The sequence below is a fragment of the Podarcis gaigeae genome (assembly GCF_964106915.1).
Source record: "Podarcis gaigeae genome assembly, chromosome: 6".
Classification (NCBI taxonomy): domain Eukaryota; kingdom Metazoa; phylum Chordata; class Lepidosauria; order Squamata; family Lacertidae; genus Podarcis; species Podarcis gaigeae.
In genome coordinates this window covers 25,226,236-25,248,846 of record NC_139682.1, presented here as the reverse complement: position 1 = coordinate 25,248,846, position 22,611 = coordinate 25,226,236, and the positions used below count along the sequence as shown (strand labels likewise).

The window sequence follows — 22,611 nt, the reverse complement described above, 5'->3', positions numbered from 1 at the left end:
TCAACTGTGAAATGGTTGTGAGGTTCACGCTAATTATATGGGCATCAATTTTGTGTTGACTCTGGTATCTGTTTCCTAATTAGGAGAGCTGAAGATTTCAGTCCTAATTTCTAGTTTTCATGGATGTTGAGATTGCTTATACACTTTGACACAATCTTCAGAGCATGGACCAAATGGCCCATTTCAGATATACAGTCTTGGCTTCATAATTAATGTTTTTTGAAGCTGGGAATGAGCAGCAGGACCTCCCCTCCTGCACCATCTTTAGTCCAGACATCCCGGTTTATTTTAAAACCAGACTTCTCCATTATGGGTACAATACAATACAATACAATACAATACAATACAATACAATACAATACAATAATGTGAAATGACACAACACAACAACACAACATAGTCGTACCTTGGTTTTCAAACAGCTTAGTTCTCGAATATTTTGGCTCCTGAACATTGCAAACCCAGAAGTGACTGTTCAAACTGTTTTTGGAAGCCGAACGTCCAACAGGGCTTCCATGGCTTCTGATTGGCTGCAGGACCTTCCTGCAGCCAATCAGAGGCCACACTTTGGTTTCCGAATGTTTTGGAAGTCGAACGGACTTCTGGAACGGATTCTGTTCAACTTCCAAGATACAACTGTAATATAACAATCAGGGCTTATTATCTTGGTTAGTTAACCAACACTGAACCAGAGTTTAATGGACCCTTTGAGAAATTCTGGTTTAAAACAAGCTGGGAACTCCAAGCCAGTTCTAGCACAAAAACGGGAGGGAAGAGTGCACAGCACTGACTCTCATTTCTGACTTAATAAACCATGGTTTGTGAAGCCAGGAACTTACAACCAAACTGGGTCAATAGGGTCCCCTCTCTCTCAGACCATTCAGGTATGTTTTGTTACATCCTAAGTTGCTTCCCAGTTGCTCATAGCTATTCTTGTTATGAACCATCCTGTGCCAAAAGGAAGGGGGATCACATCCTGAAACAGGCCAGATACCAGACTGAGAATAAAGCACGCAAACTTATCCCGTTTATGAAAAACAAGCAGCTTTGCAAGTTAAGTGGTTTGTTCTCACATAATCAAATGCAGTGTTTGAATTTTCTGGAGCTCAAGGGGTGCAAAGGCTGCTATTGTATCTGGGGTGGAATCCTTTTTCTGGCAGCAGAACATAATGAACACTGATCCCAGTGACGCAAAGGCTGCTGATGCCTTTGCCACACCGAAACCTTGACCCACATTCTCAGAACACATTATTTATGCAGGGGCGGAAATGACACAAATGCACTCGAAATATCCTGATGAAACTGTGCCCTGATAAACCTGCTAGATAGTTTCTGCAAGAAGCTCCCCTGGGAGAACTTTTGATTCCCAAAGAAGACCACAGCATTGCTGAATACTCAAAGCTCTGCATCTCTGCTGATGGTTTTGTTGTGCAATAGACACAAAGGACAATGCCTGCCTATGGAATTATTGCCGCTTCATTGACTGTGCAGCTCCTCTGGAGTGCTTGTGTGCAGATCCTGGGTGGTATCCAACTAAGTTTTACTCACAGTAGATCCATTTAAATTAATGGACATAACAAAGTTTGGACTCATCCACACTTGTTCTTAGAAACCAAGGTTTTTTCCACTTGTCCCTTGCTTCCCGGGCATGGATCTGAGCAGTTTTGTGTTTCTCCCACAGGTTGTTCCACTGAATTGGAACAATCAACAGTCTGCAGAAAACCCAGTTGCCAATTGGTCCAATTTAGTAGTGAACCATGAGTTTTCCCAGGGGAAAAAAGCAGGGCAAATGGAGGTTTGGACAAGGCCTTAGGTAAATTCATTTCACTGGGCGTACTCCAGGGAAAACAGTTGGATAGCATCCCTTGAGAACCAGCCCTGCTTTGTGCGTCAAGGCTCTGCACCCCCTCCTTTGATGAATAAAAAAACACATGGACACCAGTATTTTAGGTTAATGGGCTAATAAAGGCCACAACTTTATTGGTTACAGAATGTGAGTAGTATTAGCTTTAGGAATTGGACCCGAACCGACTACATCTGACTCCTGCCCACCATGCAGGAAGGGTTAACCACCAGTAGGGGGAGCCCTGTTGGTGTACATCAACTCGGCGCTCCCCCCAGGGTCACCAGAAAGGTTGTGCCATGGTCCTATCCTCCATCTGGGCTTTGGATAGGAACCACAACCCCTGGATTCTTTTAACAGAATACCCTTAAAGGGGAGGGATAGGTGATGGCCACAGCCTCCCCTCCGATAAACCAAGCTTTCCCAGTGCCTAACTGCCACACCTTACAAAGTTGTGACGATTTGCTATGAGGTAGGCGAAAACCAAGTGGCTGGTGCCAATCTGCCAAGCGGAAAAATCCCTACCGGGCCCCTTCAAGAGGCGACCAACCGAGGTCCATAGCAAGGTCAAGGTGTCGAACGCAAGAAGAAAGAGTGGGAGGGCAGGAGATCTGTGGAAGCAGGGAGCAAAAGGAAGAGCCCCTGGCTGTACGGCCACATAAATGCGGCAAACCATGCCCCCCAGCCAGCTGGATTGGCTGGCTGTGGTTGTGACGTGGGCTGGGACTCCCCAATGATGCAGGGTCTCAACATGCCCCCGCTGAGGGAAGGTGCGAGGCCTGCCTGCAACCCTGCCCTTCTGTGAAGAGGAGCAGCTTTCTCACAGCCTTGCTGCAAGGAAGTATATTGCTCCACACTTCCTGAATATGAAACAGGAAACACTTCACTCATCAATCAGTACACATACAGAGGACACAGATTGTACAAACAGCATTGCGGATTTCAGTTAAGAAAACAGAGATTCCGTTTAAATGACTTTTGTTTAGGAACAGAACTCTTGATTTCTTCCGTACCACTTTACAATCCTGAGTATCAAGGTCACAAGTGGGACCTGCAGCAAAATGTTCTTGCAGGGTTTCAGCTGGCCACATCCTTTTCCAGGATACTCCATTCCATTCCATCTTCACCCATCCCTGGTTCCCATTTCCACCCCTCTAACAGTCAGCCAGCATTTTGTGGCCACTTGAGCACTTTTGGGTCTAATCAGGCTCTTCTGATTAGTTGTCCCTCAAGTACTTTTTACAAGTGACATGGAGGTTAGACCTGTAAAGAATGTGGTTGTTTAGTTCTGAAATGGTAGGCACAATGATGTTAAACTACAGGTACAGAACACCGTTTTGAGTATACGGGAGGAATTCAACATAGTGATAAGGCAATTGTTTTGTAAGGGTGAGCATTGCAAGATGGAAGTCAACTTGCAAGATGGAACAATCACCTTCTCTTCCCCCTCACAATCTGATCTAGGGGTTCTCTGGGGGCCCATGAGGCATGGGGGGGAGGAGAGGAAGGAAAGCCCCATTGTGCAAGTGGAAGTTGTTGTTCAGTGCTTCTGCTGAGAGGACTCATTAGTTGAATATTGCCATACACACACTCTCGCTCTCCACCCACCCCCATTCAACTAGCACAGTACAGAGAACGCCAGACTAGAACCTTTCTCATGGCTGTGCTGCTTTTCTCCTTGCAAGGATTCCATCCCTTCATGATGTAGCAGGACATTCAAAAATGATATTCCATTTAATCTTTCTTGAGAGGTGCTGTACCCTATGCTGTCCACAGACTCTTAATGGGTGTGTAGACCCAGCTTAAAACCATTTGAGTCTGTTCTGTATTATGGGAAGACAAATGGTACACACATTAAGGATGTTTCATACTTGTTAGGAGCTGATTTACAAAATCCTGATTTCAGGCCAAGCTACACATTACACTGCAGCTGCTTCAACATTAGTTTGATGACCATCCATGATCTTGTCCTGACCCTGGTGAGATCCTGCTAGACCCCCCAAAAAAAGCAGCTATATCCCTTGCTTCTAATGTGAAACGAACAATCTCCGCTAAAAAATAATAAATAGCTCTAGAACAGAATCAACCCACAGAAGCACAAAAGGCAATCAATAACCTGGTGACATTGACATGCATTTCGTAACATTGATTTCCTAACTTTATGCATATTCGCTGTCATTGCATTTGTATAGCTGCTCCTTGCTTGGATTGCCTTGGAGAGGGGAAAAAAAGGAACTAATTCCTTGGCTTCCAACTTTTCACCTTAAAAATAAATAAAATATTGAAATGAAAAATGCCGACTATGATCATAAAGGGTTTTTTTTAATAGAGAGAATCAAAACCTCCCATTTTCTTAATAAATAGGTTGAACAAAATGTTTTCTCCCAGGCTTTGGGTCTCTATTGGGGATATATGGCTCTGTTTGTTTGTTTGTTTGTTTGTTTATTCATTCATTAGATAGGCCCACAGTCGACAAGAAGGGGGAACTGTGGGGTTATTAATCTTTCCTGTCATCCATTCACAGATGTGAAGTTCACACCACAGCAAATGTGAAGTCAGCAGTACGCAACCACAAGGTAGAGATTTTCAAGCGAAACAAGCTGAGAGAGAGAGAGAGAGAGGGAGGGAGGGAGGGAGGGAGGGAGGGAGGGATGATGGTGTGCGGGAGGGAAAGATGGGGTGGGGGGAATTAGTGTAGAATAGAGGATGAAGATGTGAAGAAGATGAATGGAACCAAAAAGAGGGGAGGGGGAAAGATGAGGAAGACATATAAAAGAGAAAGGGACCCCCCATAAAAGATAACAGAATTTGAATATGTAAGAGAGAACACAAGGGGGGGGGGAGAGAGGAGAGACAGATACCAAAATAGAGAGAATATTTTAACTAGAGTGTTAATGTATCCATGGCATATCTGGGTGTCTTGGAGATGTAAAGGGTAATCACTCTCACAGCATGTATATGCTATTGATATGTTAATATCACATATATTTTTCTTTATCTACAAGCAATGAAGTTTGCAAACTGACTCTGATTAACTAGGTCTAGCTGACTCTGTGTGCATATACGTACATCAGCAAATGCATGTACATAAATATTTATGGTGTATACACAATAGTGTCTGAAAATTCCCATAGAGTAGTGGCCAACATGAAAAGTCCTCTATTAGTATTGATGTGACATCAGACAGGCATGTTTGTGCTGATATAACCCGCAGCAATATCAATACTAATGTGGCTGCTTGGGAATACGAAATATATAAGTAGATTGAGTTCTTAATGGAATCAGGGTAAAATCCGAAACACCGAATAAAATCTGCAACAGGAAAAGCAATACAAATTAATTTCATCTTGACTTGGATACCTTGAGCATAGATGGTGCACTTTTCAGGATGCCCTGGGAATCAAGACACAACAGGGGTTCAAGGAGGACCAGAGTTCAAATCTAAGCACACCTCATTGTATTTGCAGAGCAGGGATAATGGAGGAATTTGATCTTGGCGAATCCCTGTATGAAACAAACTGATCAATAGCTCTCAGAGTAAGTGCAGATCAGAACTTAGCTATTCACTGGATTTTTGCACATCTCTGAATGTTGCAACACGATTCCAAAATGTTTAAATAAAGAAATGAATATTCTACACATCTTTTTAAAACATCATTGTTCAGACAGTTCTTAGAAATCATTTTTTTTACTTGTGTTTTTGTTTTACTTGTGTTTTTCTGTTTTACACCGTCATGCTATATTTTCTAGGAAAGTGTGGTTTATGACTATTTAAATGAAAACAGATTCGTTCTAAATATGTGTTTTGAGAAAAATAAGCATTTAAAATAACTTATAAAGAAATGGTTTAGAGGAATTGAAAAAGACCTCTGACTGCAGTGAGTGTTGTTGCGTGTGTGAGGGGGAAAAGCTTGTTGGGTCAAATTAGCAATTTCGATTTGTATGCTGTCGGTGGGTTCTTGTTGTGTATGGGAAACAGCCCTACTAGAAAAGCTAACAGACAAACTGAACTAGCATGGGGACAAACAAAAGAGGATGCCTTCACCCCGGTGCGGCTCCCCTTTATTACGCACCCAGCTCAACAAGATGACAAAAAGAAAGTTCAATTCAGACTTTTTACCAAATGATGAATTTGCTTCAACTCTCACTTTTCTAGTGTGTGGGGTGGCCTTTTTATACAAACCTGGATATATTGGGGGTGGGGGACTAGCTGAATCCTGCACCCCTGTCCCACAGTATTATGGGTTTATATAGGACAAATGGTTAGCAGGCAATTCCTCTACCCTGCTGGCAACAAATCGGGTGCCCCACACATTGGCTGCAATATAGCAGTATAACTTTTTGGTTTGTGATTTCAGGCTAAGGCAGCAGGAGACATCATAAGCCTCATCCGAAGTATTTATTAGCTGGCGCAGCATGTCTTGGGATAAGGGCATTAGGTCTTGGGCAGGTGATTTTTCCACTATATATCCCAGGGCATGCTTGCTCAGTCTCCAGTGATTCTGTAGTTGCTGCAATATAATCTAGTAATGCCAGGCAATGCAAAAGCCAAGCTCTGTCACTTTGAATTGCAAAGTCTCTATGTATTCATAATGCATAAACAGACTTCTACCATACAGCACTCAGATGCTGTCGTCTTGCAGGTCCGGAAAATTGGACAACTTCATAGCCTTTTATGAAAATGCTATGTCCCCCCCCCCCTCCTCCACGCCTCATCTTTGGGAGTAGTAAATTATGCATTTCAGAGCAGGAAACATTAAGAAGCTGCCTTTATTACTAACAAAACTCTGGGTCGGTAGGATAGGCAACAACAGAGCCTCTGACAGACTGTTAATAACTTTTGTGATTTTTGTTTCCTGGAGGTGATGTTTTATAATATGTGTCCCCCCCCCATTCCATTTTATTGTAATACTTATTCGGAAGATCATTGTTTCGTTTGCTCATCTCTAACTTCTTCCTGAGTGAAAGGATAGCCTAGTTTGGGAACATTGTCACTGGGGGAAAGCCTGCATTGTATCTTGTCTGTGGAATCAGCTGCTGATTTTTAAGGATTGTCTTAGTAGTCCACAGAGTGACTTCCGGGACCGTTGACATCCCTCTTATTTATTTTATATAATCGTATGAGCGATACCCAGTGCTTAATTTCAAGAAGAAGACATGTCAAGGTTGAAGTCTGGCTGCAAAAACCACTCTTATAGGGCAAAGGACCCCATTTCCTACTTTGGCGAGTCCTTGCAGGGTTACCTGGTGCTAGGCAATGTCCTGTGGCAGGAAGTGGCCATTTAATTTTCCCACAATGCCCTTGATGAAGCAATGTGGACAACCAGGTTAGTGAATAGAGTGTCAGACTAGGACCTGGGAGACCCGGGTTCAAATGCTCACACAGCCATGAAGCTTACTGGGTGGTCTTTAGCTAGTCACTGTCTCTCAGCCTAACCTGCTCCGCAGGGTTGTTGTGAGGATAAAATGGAAAGGAGGAGAGCTATATGCACCACCATGGGCTCTTTGAAGGAAAGATGGAATGTAAATACAGTGGAACCTTGTTTTGCGGCCATGATCTGTTCCAGAGCCCCAGCCGCAAGCCAAAAATGACACAGGTCAAAGCGCCACATTTGCACACATGTGCGGAGCGGTTTTGTGGTGCATGCGCAAAGCACGATTTAACGCTTCTGTGCATGTGTGAGTGGCAAACCTGGAAGAATCCCATTCTAGTACTTCCGGATTTGCTGTGGATGTTTGCTGGAATGGATGCAAGTGGAGGCGGATGCAGGATGAGGTTTGACTGTATAACCAACCACCAATGTTATGCTACAGTCAATTCAAATAGTGACTCTCAGCTGCCTGGCACTTAAGGTGGAGTGCAGAGATGTCAGCAGTGTGTTGCACTCCAGCAACTTCCTGAAGATGATGTGTGCTCACTTTCAGAAACCTTTTCCTATAATTCCTTATTTGAAGGGTCCCTCCCCCCCGCCCGCATCACTCTCAAAAGAGGGCATAAGCTTGCATAACATTTGTAGATTCCAGTTTATCAATTATTGCTGTGATTTAAAAAGAGCTACAGTATATCTCAACATAGTGGGGAAAACTGCGAAAGTGTGTCCCTTGTGCCTGCTCATTCTGTTGCTCAGGAGTTAACTGTTGACAGAAAATTTCAAGGCCCCCTCTCCTCAGAGTTCTCTATCTTTAAATGGAACTTGGACTGAAAAGCCCTCCAAGTGGGGCTTCAAATCGAGGGCTCTATTAAGAATGACCCATTTCAACTTGAGCACTGTGCTAGCTTAAAATAGTGGCTCCACTTAAGAAGGGAATTTCTTCCATGTGTGGTGGACATGCCCTAATTATTTTTTTTAAAGGGATACTATTTATGAAGAATTAAAGAAAATGTTAAAATATTAAGACATACATCCCCCCCCCAAACCCCCAGAAATGTTTTTATTGGGCCTATTAACAACAGACATCTCAAAAGAGATGAAAGGAATATTTTTTGTATGCGGTAATGGTGGCCAGGATAGTAATTGCTAAACATTGGAAAAGTAACATAACACCAAAGAAGAAGAAGAATGGGTCCTTAAATTGTTAGAATATCTTGATCTGGCCAAACTCACAGGCTTAATAAGAAATTATTCCAATGAGAAAATAAGGAGAGAGTGGGAAGCCTTTATAAATTATATGAAGAGAAGCGATTCCCAGATCCATACTTGTTTTAGCTTAGAATAAAAACCTCACAGGTTATTAGAATGTTTTTCCAAAATTTAACCATTACAGACAACCAGTGATATGAGAAATAAAGATCCACATGGAATTAGTTGGAAGTCATTTTTTCACTTTTTCTTTTTATCTTTATTTCTCATTTTTTAAGGAGAATATAATGCTCATATTTTTTTTATTGTAGTCTATGTAATTATTTTGTATCCTTGTATTTTTGCTTTTGTATTTTTCTTTTCTGTTTTGCTATTATTGGTTCACTTTATTTAAATTTTGTTTGTATTATGCATAGGTATAAAATAATAATAATAATAAAATAGTGGCTCCAAAGTGGCTGGTGCTGCTGTTTTAAGGGGGAGGAAAGAGGGTGCTATCAATGGGTTCTGCCAGGCACTTGGCAGCTGCCTGAAAATGGTGTGTTGAAGCCAACTGAGTGAGTGCACGACTTCCACTCATGCAACTTTGGCTGATGCAATGACTTCTGTTCATGCAACAGAACTTACTCTACCTCTCCTCTTTTATGTGCCCTCCTATTCCCTCCAGTTCTGCTCTGGAGGGTTGGGAGCCCCCTAAACAAATTGTATGTGTGTGTGTGTGTTTGTAGGAGTTAGGGGGTGTTTTGTTTCATATTTCCTGGGAGGCTGGCAGGAACTATTTTCACAGTTCTTTGGCTCCTGGGCACAATGCCTTGTGCAGAGTGTGACAGCCACATTGAGGACAAGAAGCTTCATGAAAAAGGAGGAACAGCGTTGTGAGTTAGAATATAACTAAACAAAGCTTGTTCAATAAAAGTTGGAGGTGTTGGTAAATTCTGCATGCCACAACAAAGTAAACCATTTCCCTTATGTGTGTTTAAAAATATTGTTTCAATTGGGACAAGATTAGAAAGGAAAATATTGCATTTATTTGTCAACTTCAGCTGTCAAAAATCCTGGGATCTGATCTTAGAATGAGTTCCTCTGAACACGTGCCAAGAGCCTTTCCTCCAGAGAAAGGGAACAAATGTTGTTGTTGTTTTGATTTTGTGTGTGTGCACACACAATATGTCCGCCATGTGATGGCTGCTTTAAATCACTCCCCCCACAACAGCTGTCTCCTTCCAGTGTGCTTTTGACGCGCATCAGTTCAATGTGTGGCTGAAACAATTCCCCCTTGATGCTACAGACCCTTTTATTGGTTAGATCTGCACGACAAAGGGCCATCATCCTCATGGGAAGCCCATGAATGCAAACAGTCCACTGTGTGGAGAGAACCACCACAAGTTGTGCTTTAAAGCACACTGATATTTGCAACTGAATTCTGGGCAGTCCTATCGATTCAGCGAGAAGACTCCAGAATGCTTGTTGTCTGTTGCAGCTTGTCTCTTCTCAGAAGAAAGAGAACTTGGATGGCTTTAAAGGAGGATTAGAAAATCCACAGTCAATAAGGCTATACTTGCTATGATGGCTATGTCCTACCTCCACCACTGGGGGCAGTATCCCACTGCATGCCAGATGCTGGGAATCACAAGAGGGGAGAGTGCTGTTGCACTCAGGCACTGCTTGCGGGCTTCCCATGGGCATCTGGGATGCTGGACTAGGTTGGCTCTTTTTTGGTTCTGAACTGGGGATTCCTTTTAGTTGTGCCCTTCCTTTAAGGCGATATCAGTGGGTGCTAACTGGTACTCCCTTCTATAATGAGAACAGAATTAAGGCAATATCATTCCTTACCCATCATGGTTCCTGCTACACTGGCATCCAGTCCCATACATAAAAGTTCTCTTTATGAGTTTTTCTGAATATCAAGAGGGTGAAAAACATACATGGAGATTGAGTTCTGCCAACTCAATCTTGTAGTCCAATCTTTCTCATCAAATAGAATCCATTTTTTCACACCATTCCTGGTGTATATGATCTACAGAAAAGTCACTGGGAATCTTTGGAGGAACAGTTTTAGGGGTAACTATAAAATGCAAATAAGATTTTCATGATGAAATATTTTAAAAACAACCATGACAATATTTACTTTCTCCCCCTTCTTCCCAAATGACTGGTTTTGCTTATATGCTGCTGGCAGATGGGATGTGGATCATTTTAATTAGATTTTATTGGACTGTTATATGGCCCATAATTGTGATCATTACTCATTTTCACTCTGATTCAGGCAGTGTCTCTGCTTAGACATGATGGCATTTTGATGAGACAAACCCCGTGTCACTTGTTGTCAAAGCAATGGAAAGAGATGTTTTTCAAGGTAAAGTTGGACTAGATTAATGAAGAATACAGGTTACCATTTTAATTTTCAGTTGTGTCCAAATTGTACATATAATAAACAAAGCACCTATGGTCCTGGGCCATCATCATGTCATAGAGGGAAATAACAGAAGAATATTGTTCACCAGTTTCTAGAAGCCAGACAATTAACTCTTGGGAAAGGGGGCTTGAATTTGCCAACCCCTGGTCTAGAGTATTGGCTATTTTTGATCATCCAATGTTGTTGGAATCTGATCAGCCCCATCTAGCATGGCCCGTAGGCTGGGGTGATGGGAGATGAAGACCTGGAGATCCAGACTACCCAACCTTGGTCTAGAGTATTGGCTATTTGTGGCCCTCAAGATGTTGCTGGACTTCACCTCCCATCATCCCAGACTACTGGCCATGTTGGATGCTGTTAATGGGCAATGTAGTCCACAACATCTCGAGTCCATAACTGGTTTCACCAGTTCTAGTGCTTTGAGAGGTAGTGTATCTCTCAATTGTATCCACTTTAACAAAATTAGGTGGCCTTCAAACATCAAAGAGACCAGAACCTTTCTGCCTTCTAATAGTGAACGTTTATTGTAAGTTAAGCAACTTAAATGGCTTAACTTACAATAAATTACACTAAAGCAAGGCTTGGGAATTTTACTGGGCAGTCATATTTTGGTTCATCTCTCCATTTCTGTATTGGTCCACCTTACTATCTCTGTATCCATCCTTTGATGCTCCATCTGTGAACTGATGACCTATCCTCATTACTTTTTCCACACGCCCTTCCCAAAGGAGTAGAGCACTTTTTCTCTCACTGTTTAATCTTCATAGTTTACAGGCAGAAGATCTGGTGTGTAAATGGGCTGTGAATAATGACTCGCCTTGCTGTAGCTTTGTCTGTGACAGCTGGACATCTTGTTTACTTTGTCTGAAGAGATGACCTCCACACTTGCTGGTGCAGGGTGATTTTTCTCTCCCTTTATGCAAAAGAGAATCTTCATCTTTTACAACTCTGATGGACTTGTATATAAATAGCTGTGTGTGCAGCAGAATTCAACCCAGAAGCCTTAAGCAAAGTCAGCAGCGGTAGGACTTTTTGAGCCCAAGTTAGAAACCACATGGAGCTTAATCATTAATCACCAGTCTTTAATTAACAGCTCTGAGCTTTGAACAAAAGGCTCTTACCGCAAGGCTGCTGAGGAGCCCTGAACCTCTTTGGTGTGTTTTCATTTGGAGCACCCAGTGGTCTTCAGAAGAGAAGCTGATAGAGCAGCAACCCTTTGTGTCAAGGGTCAAGATAATAAGGAAGAGCAGATGTTTGTGGCCTTTTCTAGCCTGGCAGCAGTTTCAAGCTGACTCAACATGTACAAGCTGCCAGGTCTCCAAAGCAAGAAACCTATTGCAGCAATGACTCATTGAGAACAGGAATCCAGGCGATGTTTGCTGTTACCAGCTTTGCACAGGTGAGAGTCAAACCAGGTAGAAGGGAAGCTTCTATTGGCCTGGGAAAGTTGATGTTCAGAGTGAGATTGTTCAAATGGGAGGGGGGAAAGCACATTGCAAACTGTCCTGAATACTCTTTACAACTTTGTGAAATTTTATTCTAATATGGTCTTTCCCTGCCTGGTTATTATATGATGTTGCAGTAAAATGATAGTAAAAACACTTCAGTGAATTGGCACAGATTAATAAAGGCTGTTTTGCATGAGACACATTTTGTGGGGGGAGTGGAGGATGTTGTTAGCCCCCCCTCCAAATACCATCAAAACTGGTAGTGGATCTTACCTGAAGTCACAACCAAGCAGTAAAAGGGAGTTTGAGGGAGCATGGCTCTGATTTTGGGTTGCTATTATGGTCATGTATACATTAGACCATGGGAAGGCAAACTAAGGCCCGGGGGCCGGATCTGGCCCAATTGCCTTCTAAATCTGGCCTGTGAACAGTCCGAGAATCAGCGTGTTTTTACATGAGTAGAATGTGTCCTTTTATTTAAAATGCATCTCTGGGTTATTTGTGGGGCATAGGAATTCGTTCATTTCCCCCTCCCCCCAAATATAGTCAGGCCCCCCCACAAGGTCTGACGGAGAGTGGACAGACCTCTGCTGAAAAAAATTGCTGACCCCTGCTTTAGACAATGCATTCCCATCCCACCCTACTCCAAAAACGTGTAGAGGCAAAGCACTCCAAAAGTATTGCAAAGTTTAAATTTGGACCAGTTTATCATTTGACCTATAACCATGCCCTTTTGGTGTCACATTTGATGCCCTGTGAATACCCTAAGCTGTTGCCAGTAAACCTGGCTAAAAGCTCAGATGGGAACTGCATGTATCATGCCCAGTTAACTTTGGTATTCACTAGCTTCCAGAATGCATCCTCATCTGCTTGATGCAATGTTTGAGTTACAGAATTGACTGATAGAAACAATCCAAATATGCAGGGCAACCCTACACAGGTTTACTCAGTCCCAGTATACTCAGTGGGGTTTATTTCTGCATTAGCCACTTCACCACTGCAAAAAAAAAAAAGGAAAGAAAAAGAAAAAGAAAAAAGAGAGGACGAAAGAAGGGTTATATATTTGTATATTTCCTTATGCTCATCAGATGCAAATAATTTAAGCAGAAATAAAATGTGTTACATGATAGTGGGGGAGACAGTGACAAGGGCTGGATCTAGACACATCAAAAAAGTGCTTCGGTTAAATGGGTTGCAAACTTTGTATGAGAAATCGAGTAAGCAAAAACAGAACTCCACAGCGCCCTCTGGTGTCACAGTGTTATAATGCATAAATGACGTATATAAAGCGTTTTTTCTTTGTCAATGTAGATGTAGTTGAGTCCAAGGTGACCTGTGTGCCTGTTGCCCCCTGGTTTCCAGCTCTTAAAATAGAGGATGCCTTCAAACAGAGAACTTCAAACAGAGAATTAGCTATTCAGATAGAGGGCTGTTTTTTCTTTGACCGTGGGCCACCTGGCTTAGTGGGACACTAAGACTATAATTCCAAACACACTACAGAGTATGTAGAGTGCTCTTTACTCCCTAGTAAGTGTGTTTAGAGCTCTGGCCTTAATTAAGCACAGTTCTTAATATTTAAAAAGAGCAGTGTTGGGGCTTTATGTTGCCTAGAAACCACACCCTGTGTCTTAATAGCTCTTCCTTCTAATCACAAACAAGAGAGTTGATTCTGGTTCACTCATGGTGAGGGAGAAAGCACTCTGCACATGATAGAAGAGCTCCCTTCATTATATTTTAGGGCCAGGCTTTGGCAACAAAAACCTGGTTTGGGGCTATGCCTAGACATAGGAATGAGAATTTGTTTTAACCATAAGTTTTCAAATGGTAAAAAAAAAAAAAATCTGGACAAAAATAAATATCCCATATATTTTCTTGCTTCCCCCCATCTTATTTCTTTTTCTCCATGTCAACACCAAACAAGACAGGACTAAAATTAATGGGGAAAGCAGCAATTAGCAAATTAGGTTAGCGGCGTGTTGCAGTGTGCCATGGCTGCCAGGTGTGAGGGGTTCTGGCAGTATATTTATTAGCGGCTGTCAGAAAAGTGACACTTTGATGAATGGAGCTGGGTAATCAGCACCCTCCGACAGTGAGCACTTCGAGGCCTCAGCATGCTAAACTGCAAAATCAAACCTTTTTTTAACCCCCTGCACAAAAATAATAGAAGACCAAACCCCCTACCTACCCACCCCCATTCCTCTATAGGGGAAATATATATTTTCCATCAGGAATTAATGATGTTGATGATAAGAGAGAGAAAGAGAAAGAGAGAATGAGAGTGAGTGAGAGAGAAATGGAAAAATGCAGTTTTATGTAGAAGAATTTCTGGGGTATGGATGTCCCCCCCCCCCCCGCAAGATAAGTATCACTTTCACATTTTGGGAAGTAGAATACTTAAAAATATGGGCCATGTAGATCCATGGCTGGTGGGAGGAAACATCTTGCTCTGGTAAGATGAATCAAGTCCGTGACTTTGTGTGTGTTGCACCCTAATCCACAAATCAGTTAATTGGAGGTTTCTAAATTAATTAAACTGATTGACTCACACAACAATTTTATCGCTTTCTGTATCTGTACTCAATAAATTAATAAAAAAAGAAGTACAGGTCTGGTGGCTGCAAAAATAGGCCACAAGAGACGGCATGTGTATGTACAGCGGTGCCTCAGGTTAAGAACTTAATTTGTTCTGGAGGTCCGTTCTTAACCTGAAACTGTTCTTAACCTGAGGTACCACTTTAGCTAACGGGGCCTCCCGCTGCCAACATGCAGCTGCCACACAATTTCTGTTCTCATCCTGAAGCAAAGTTCTTAACCCGAGGTACTATTTCTGGGTTAGCGGAGTCTGTAACCTGAAGCGCCTGCAACCCGAGGTACCACTGTATGTATGTATGTGTGGGCTCAGCAAATCCCATCAGATATACACGAGAATTTCGGGTTTAGGGAAGAGGTGGTTAACTTCCTTTCCTCAAGGACTACCTTGAGGGACCACTTCCCTCAAGGGCTGCATGCACACACTCCTGCCACAGACACACATACACAGCCAAAGTAGACAGGCAGGCATCCACGCACAACAGAGGGGGACACACTTGGCACACCTAAACTTTAGGAGAAATTCACTTCTTTCCTAACTCCCCGCATCATAGTAGAAACCAGCCTGCACCAGCTATGCATGCTGCAAGTTATGAAAGCAAGAAGTTTGGTTTCCCAAGGGGGTGTGTGAAATTGACCTCCGAACCTGACTCCCTCCTCCCGGATCCATGAAGCTGCAAGAGTTCCACCAGTGAAATAGTTTTCAGGGTTGGGCTAGTGAACCCTTTGGGGAGCAGCAAAAATGAATGACCAGAAAGACACCCATCTCTGAAAAACCTGGAAGGGACAGTGCGCAGAAGATCCATTTTCAATCTCCTGCCTTTCCTTGTCGAGTTGGGAGACTCTTGCCTGAATCCCCAGAGAGCTTCTGATAGTCATTGGAAACAATACTGAGCCAGATGGACCAACTATCTTACTTAGTATAAGCATCCAATGTTCCTATGTTCTCAATTTGAAATGTGGAACTTTTCACGCACTAAAACTCAAACACAGAATTACAGAATTGCATGAGAATTGTAGAATATAGAACCTGCAGTGCTATTTTTAATAGGGGAAAAAATGGTGGCTATACTCACCATGAAGCTGTTACAGAAAGTGCCATACTTTTAACTTCTTTAGGGAAGGGTGCCAGGACTGTGTACCCCCATCCCGAAAAAAAGCACTGAGAAGCTGAAAATACAGAATTGCAAGTGGGGACCTGAGACAGTGGGAGAAGGAAGTCAGTTTCTGGACCTACATGGATAGTTTACTGGGCAAAGGCTTCAGAAGTGACCCAGCCTTGAGCACTCTCTTATTTCATACCCGTCCTATATAACTTATGCCAGATTTCCAGTCTTGATACTATAAAACTGAACTGAGAGCAGGAGAGCTCCCTTGCAGACATGCCCTTGGTGACCCAGAATAAATAAATACAGCAGAGTTAAGCTTGTGTTGCATCAGAACTATTGTTTCAGATGCCAACCTACCTCCTCTTGAGCCCTGCCCAGCCTAGTCGTGACTGGTGCCATCTTCTGAGTAGTAGATCATGACTCTGTCTCACCTCCATGATCTACGATGCCCATATATCCTTAGAGCGAGAGTGCACTCTGGTGATGCATTACACCAATACATCATGGACACAGAGTTTGCTCGGGTGATGTATGAGTGCCCTGAGAATGTATTTCTCAAATGGTAGTATTGTTCAGGGACAAAGCCTAGCCAAAGAGTAGATTCAATTTAATTACAGTGCAAGTGGTAGTCCAATCCTAGGAGGCACTTTGGCATCTGAATGTTGGCACCCTAAAGAAATATAGGTTGCTGTTGCTTGTGCCATTGAGTTACATCCCAATGTGCCACATTTTTTAGTCTTTTTTTTTTTTTTTTGCAGGGAGGAAGGAGCACAGGTTCAACAGCTATTCTGGGCAAAACTGGAAAAACAGTTTTGGAATAAAAAGCCATGATGGATGCAGGATGAATAGCCAGTCATATCCTGTACACAAGAGAAACTAGTGTCTGTGCAAAAGGAACTGGTCCCTAGTCTTCAGGGTAAACAATCTGTGCAAATTCCTTCTTGTACACTTAGGATTGTAGAATCATAGAATCTTAGAGCTGGAAGGGGGTCATCTAGTCCAACCCACTGCAATGCAGGAGGAAGCTCTTCTATAAGCAACCAATAGCCTCTGGTGGTATGCTGCTGTTACTTTGATTGTGTATATAATAGCCTGCTCATTTCTGCTTCCTTACTCCATCAGTGAAGATAATTATGAGCTAACACAGGCATAGGCAAACTCAGCCCCCCAGATGTTTTGGGACTACAACTCCCATGATCCCTTGCTAACAGGACCAGTGGTCAGGGATGGTGGGAATTGTAGTCCCAAAAACATATGGAGGGCGAGTTTGCCTATGCCTGAGCTAACACCGGTCCTAAAGTATATGGCCATAACTAATACAGTAGTGCATTTTGGATGAGGAACTGCTGTTATTCACAGTGAGGTTATGAGTCCTTTAAAACTTGCTCCAGTAAACAGAACCAGTACTTCATTTTGAGTGATATAAATACCATGCCTTGATTTTAAGAGGGACAACCTGGAACAAAGGAACTTAAAACCATTTATTTAGGACTGAATTGCAACAACGGCTTCCTGTTGCACTATGCTAAAGGTATTTACCTGGCAGTGATGGGAATGATTCTGTTGTATCACCGATTGCTACTCCAGTGAAGGGTCACTGTGCTTGTTTCGTATGCATTTATGCTCTAATTGTATTGTCCCTTTTCTCAGCAATGCTAAGATGGTTGTCTTATCACCAGATTCGTACGGCTGCTGCGAAGGTTCATTTGGCATACATTTAAACGCTAACTGAATTCTCACAGACTGTGCTCTTGCAATCCATTGCCACGTGACTCAGGCCTTTATGTGCACACACCTGGGAGGTAACTGAGGGTCACGCCCTGTGCATCTGATGAAATGGTCTCTAGTCCATGAAAGCCAATGCCATTATAAAATGTGTTAGTCTGTAAAATTTGTTGGTTTCACTGCAACTGACATGGCGATCCCTGTGGAAATTTGCCTCGGCTTCCAGAACATTCCACTTCCAGGTAATTTACCCTGAAGTCATACCCCCCCCCCCCAAAATGAAAGCACCCATGACATGATGTCCTTTTTCATTGTGAATAATCATTTGGGTGAGTGAGTTGCAATGGCTTTCATTCTGGCTCCTGTTCTGTTCCCTCACCCTTCCTGGACATTGTTTTCCCTTTATTTGCCAATGGTTCTATAGGCAAAGATATGCAGTATCTCCTGGGGAAAGAAAGGAAGGAAGGAAGAAAGGAAGGAAGGAAAGAGAGAAAGAAAGACCTTCTTTGAAATCCTCTCCACCTTAAAAATGGGTCCTTCTCTATTTACCGGTACTAGGCATGTTCTAAATTGTTCTTTGTTTTATTAACCTGTGCAGTTTTACACCTTTTGCACTCTTTCTTGCCTCTGTGCATTATTCTGGTCTTGGATATTTATTCTTAGTTAAATGGTAAGTGCCAGGTACACAAGGTTCTGTTCTCTGGCTTCTACCCCCTACCCCAACACAGCAGCACGTAGCTCACTAGTAGCAGCTGCTATAAGTCTTCTTGATGCACTGTATTGTTAAGCCATTAGACTTTGGTTTTGCAAGAGACGCACAGAAAACGCTTCGCCCTCCCCACCTCCTCCAGCTTTTGTGTGACCTGAAATGTAGGTTCCGCTAGCAGTGAACTCAATCACGGTTCTCTCCTAGGCTGCTATTAAACCTTGGCTCTAACCATCCAAGAAATTAATCTCCAGTGCCCAACCTCTCCCGGTCCCTACTGTGCTCTGTAGCAGCTGCACACCACCTTTGATCCCCAACCGCATGACTTCATCCATAAACCTACGTATCTTGCTGTGACTATTGAACCTCTTCCTACAGTCTGTTGTAAGTAAGGGCCAGGAGAATCTTCAGGACTTTGGTGTTTTACATGTGTCTGCCTCAATCATAGTTTACTTTTACCCTGGGTTTTTAAAAAATAGAAAGGAAATCAAGGGCTTCTCTTTCCCCCAAATCTTATCCTGGTCAGATTCTTTGATACAGATGATAACTTACACAATACAGTGAGGCAAAGAGGAGCAAAAAAGCTGCCATGTTTTTATTAGATATTGGATGCAAATTTCATTGGGATCCCTGATGGTGACTACGTGTCTTTTACTCCAAAACCTTCTTTTAGTTTAAAATGTTATGATCCTACCCAGGAAGTGAGTCTTTACATGGTTAGGTCTTCAGATAAAGGTATTATGGAACTAATAATAACAGCCATTTGTCTAGTGCGGTTAAACCCATTTCACACATCTCAGGAATCCTTACAATGGGCCTGTAAGGAGTCATTTATTATTCCCATTTTATAGATGGACTATTGAGACAGAAAGATCATGGCTTGCCAAATTCAGGTCAAAACCTGTGACATTTGGGTTCACAGCATGCTCCTAACCATGTCTACTCAGAGGTAAGTCCGATTGAATTCATGGGCTTGACAACCAGGTAAGTGGAGTTTACCACCTCATGAGAAGAGAAGACTCCCTGGAAAAGACTCTGATGTAAGGAAAGATTGAGGGCACAAGGAGAAGGGGACGACAGAGGACGAGATGGTTGGACAGTGTTCTCGAAGCCACAAACATGAGTCTGACCAAACTGCGGGAGGCAGTGGAAGATAGGAGTGCCTGGCGTGCTCTGGTCCATGGGGTCACAAAGAGTCGGACACGACTAAACGACTAAACAACAACAACAAGTTTTAGAAACCACTTGTCAGTTCCCAACAAGATTAAAAACAACATTAAAAAGCAAGATTCATCTAAAGAGCCCAACCAGTGGAAAGCTTGTGCAAGGATATTGGCTTGTACAAAAGGACTTTGCTCTTGTGCTCCCGAAATTGACTCTGGGGAGGTTTTGGAGAACCCCCTGGACAGCACAAGTGGGGAGGAGAGAGGATTCATTCCATATGTCAAACTGAAATGCTTGTACAGATGGAATATTCATATTGGTGTGATGGTGAATCCAACCCAATACATCCATTGCTACAAATGTACAATTAATATTTCATAAAGGTAAAGCCTTCTTAATCAAAAAGGAGTTTTTCATTTTCTTTTGCCATTGTATGCTACAATTTCTCTAGTCCTCCGATGGGCAAATTGCCACTCCGGGGGGAAGAAAGAGACTTCCAGAGAACAGCTGAATTCACAGTGAGCACATTTGCATGACCAGGTTTGGTTTTAAAGAAGAATGCTAAGTTAAGAGATTTTTTGGGCACATGGCTTCACTTTTTTTTGGCTGTTGTGCGATGTTGAGGTCCCACCTTGCAAAAATTCTCCTTTAATTACTTCTAGGGAAGCAAGATCCAGTTGGTAAACTCTGCAGCTCGAGGACAACTTTTCTTGCCAAGCATGCATTACCAAAGACTAATTGTTAGCATGGTGCACCTGCCTGCTCCCCTGGTAGGTAGAGCCAATGAGAGGGGGGAAAGTAATTTATTAATGATCAAGTCACAACTAGCAATGGAAACAATAGGAGTGTCTGCAGGCAGCACTGCTGGGGGCAGAGGTGCAGGTGCTTCGTGCCCTAAATGGGAGAGTCGGCATATTTTTTTACGAAGCTTGTTTGTAGCCCTTTCTCCATTTCCTTCTGCTCTGTGCATGCTCCCTTCCCTTCTCCAAATGTTTTGCCTTCACAACAGGCTCAGCATTCTTGCTTGGGGTGATAAAATAGCTGTCAACTTGAGCATGGAGGAAAAGCACAGAAGCGAAAACACACACACACACACACACACACACACATGCACCAAACAACAACAAAATAGCTGTAAAGACCAAATGAATTGGAGCTGAATTTCCATTGAAACAAGTGATTTGTATTGAGGCTACTAATGTGGTACGTACAGCTAAAAAGGAAAATGGCAAAAGAATGCTTATAGCTGTGGACACCTATGAGGGGTTAAGGGCTACTCTCATTCAGTGACTTATTCTTTTTTGTGAGATTTGCTACAAAGTTCACTAGTATGGATGGTTAGGAAATACACAGATTTTCCAAAAGATTTCCCACTGCTCTAAGTGGCATACATAATGCTGCCTTATACGCAACCAGGCTATTGGCCCATCTAACTTAGCATCTTCAACTCTGACTGACATTGTCTGCCACAAGCTTCTTGCTGGAGTGAGCATCAGAGTTTGGGTGCTTTTTAGGAGGCTAAAACAATTGGAACTTTATGTGCAATGGAGAAAACATGGTGGGAAGATACAGCGGACCACTTTTCCATCCTGGAGTTTGCTGGCAGTTAGAAAGGAGTGTGGGAGCTTACAATGTAAAGAAAACAAAGATCTATACAAGTGTTCCAGCATTTTCCAGTGCTGGGTCCCATTATGTTGTTGGACTCCAATAATCTTTAGGCAACATGGTCAATGGCCAGGGGTAATGGAAGTTGTAGTTCAGCGCTATATAGGGAGCCAAAGTTGAAAAAGGCTGATGCATACTAACAGTGTCTTTTATAAAAATATATTGTTATTTTTCTGTCATAGATAGAGCCCATCAGATTTGATAGGTGGCAGAACAACCAGGACAGAGATTTCTTTATGGTTTATTTCACAAGCCTCCACTCTCATTTCTCATTTCTACTGCTTTCTTTTCATTCAGTGTTGAGGCCATATCCTTAGGCAGAGAAAGAGGGCAGAGCCGGGAGGACTTTTTGAAATCTGAATTTGCTCCCTCCTTCCTCAAAACAAACACAGTTTTCACCCTGAGAAAAGGAGGTAATAAATATTTTGGAATAAGACAAGTTACACTAGTGGAATGCGCTCCCCAGGGAGACTTGCCAGACACCATCTTTGTTTAGTTTAACTGACAGGGAATACTCCCCCCCCCCCGGATGCTTTGGCCTTCAATTCAAAGGTTATTGTGGCCTCTTTTAATCTATAGGGTTATATTTTGGGAGATACGTGATTAGCACATACAATAATAATTAATAATAGTAGCTGTAATGCAGGGCAGGGCAGCTCTCAGGTTTTCCCCCCAAGCTGTGATGATATCATCTGTTGGCGTGATGATGTCAGAAGTGATTATGTCATCTGCCAGATCATGCTTGTTCTGACAACTGAATGAGGCAGCAATGCAAACATTATTCTTCAAAATGATAGCATGGAGGAGGATTCTCATCCAAGAAAGCTTCTGTTTGGTTTCTGTGCTCATTCTCTGACTTCTGCTGTACTAATTCGACCCTGCCTTTACTACAATTTGAAGGCCTTTTGATCACCTCATTCATTTGCCAAAGCAAGTGGAAGCCATCACTTACCATGGTACTCTGGCAGATGATGCCATTGCTCCTGCTCTCTCTCTCTCTCTCTCTCTCTCTCTCTCTCTGCCTCTGCCTCTAATCCTGGAGCTGCACTCCCTTGCTCCCCAGGTCCTGCTCCACCACACCATCACATTTAAAATAAATACAAATGCAAGTTTCTAGCTCTCCTGGATGCATATGAATAAGGAGTAACGCATGCAAAATTATTGAAATTAATCCAGCATGCAAATCTATCATTGTGTTTCATTTCTCTCTTAATAAACTTTATGCCAACCAAGCATGGTTGGCACATAGTTTATTAGGGGAGAACCTAAACACAGTGATAGATTCATAAGCTACATTAATTTCAGCGGGGCTTTTGCATGCATTAATTGATGAAGGGTTGTAATGATCATCATATCACAGCAGGA

General features: G+C 42.6%; 1 long non-coding RNA gene across 1 annotated transcript; it reads left to right on the top strand.

The window, feature by feature from the left end:
* Positions 1–11,792: 11,792 nt before the first annotated feature.
* LOC310847998 lies at positions 11,793–20,927 on the top strand. The gene is made up of 4 exons (XR_014566115.1): positions 11,793–12,239; positions 16,745–16,902; positions 19,269–19,366; positions 20,244–20,927. It is a non-coding gene; the product is annotated as an uncharacterized lncRNA (long non-coding RNA).
* Positions 20,928–22,611: the final 1,684 nt, after the last annotated feature.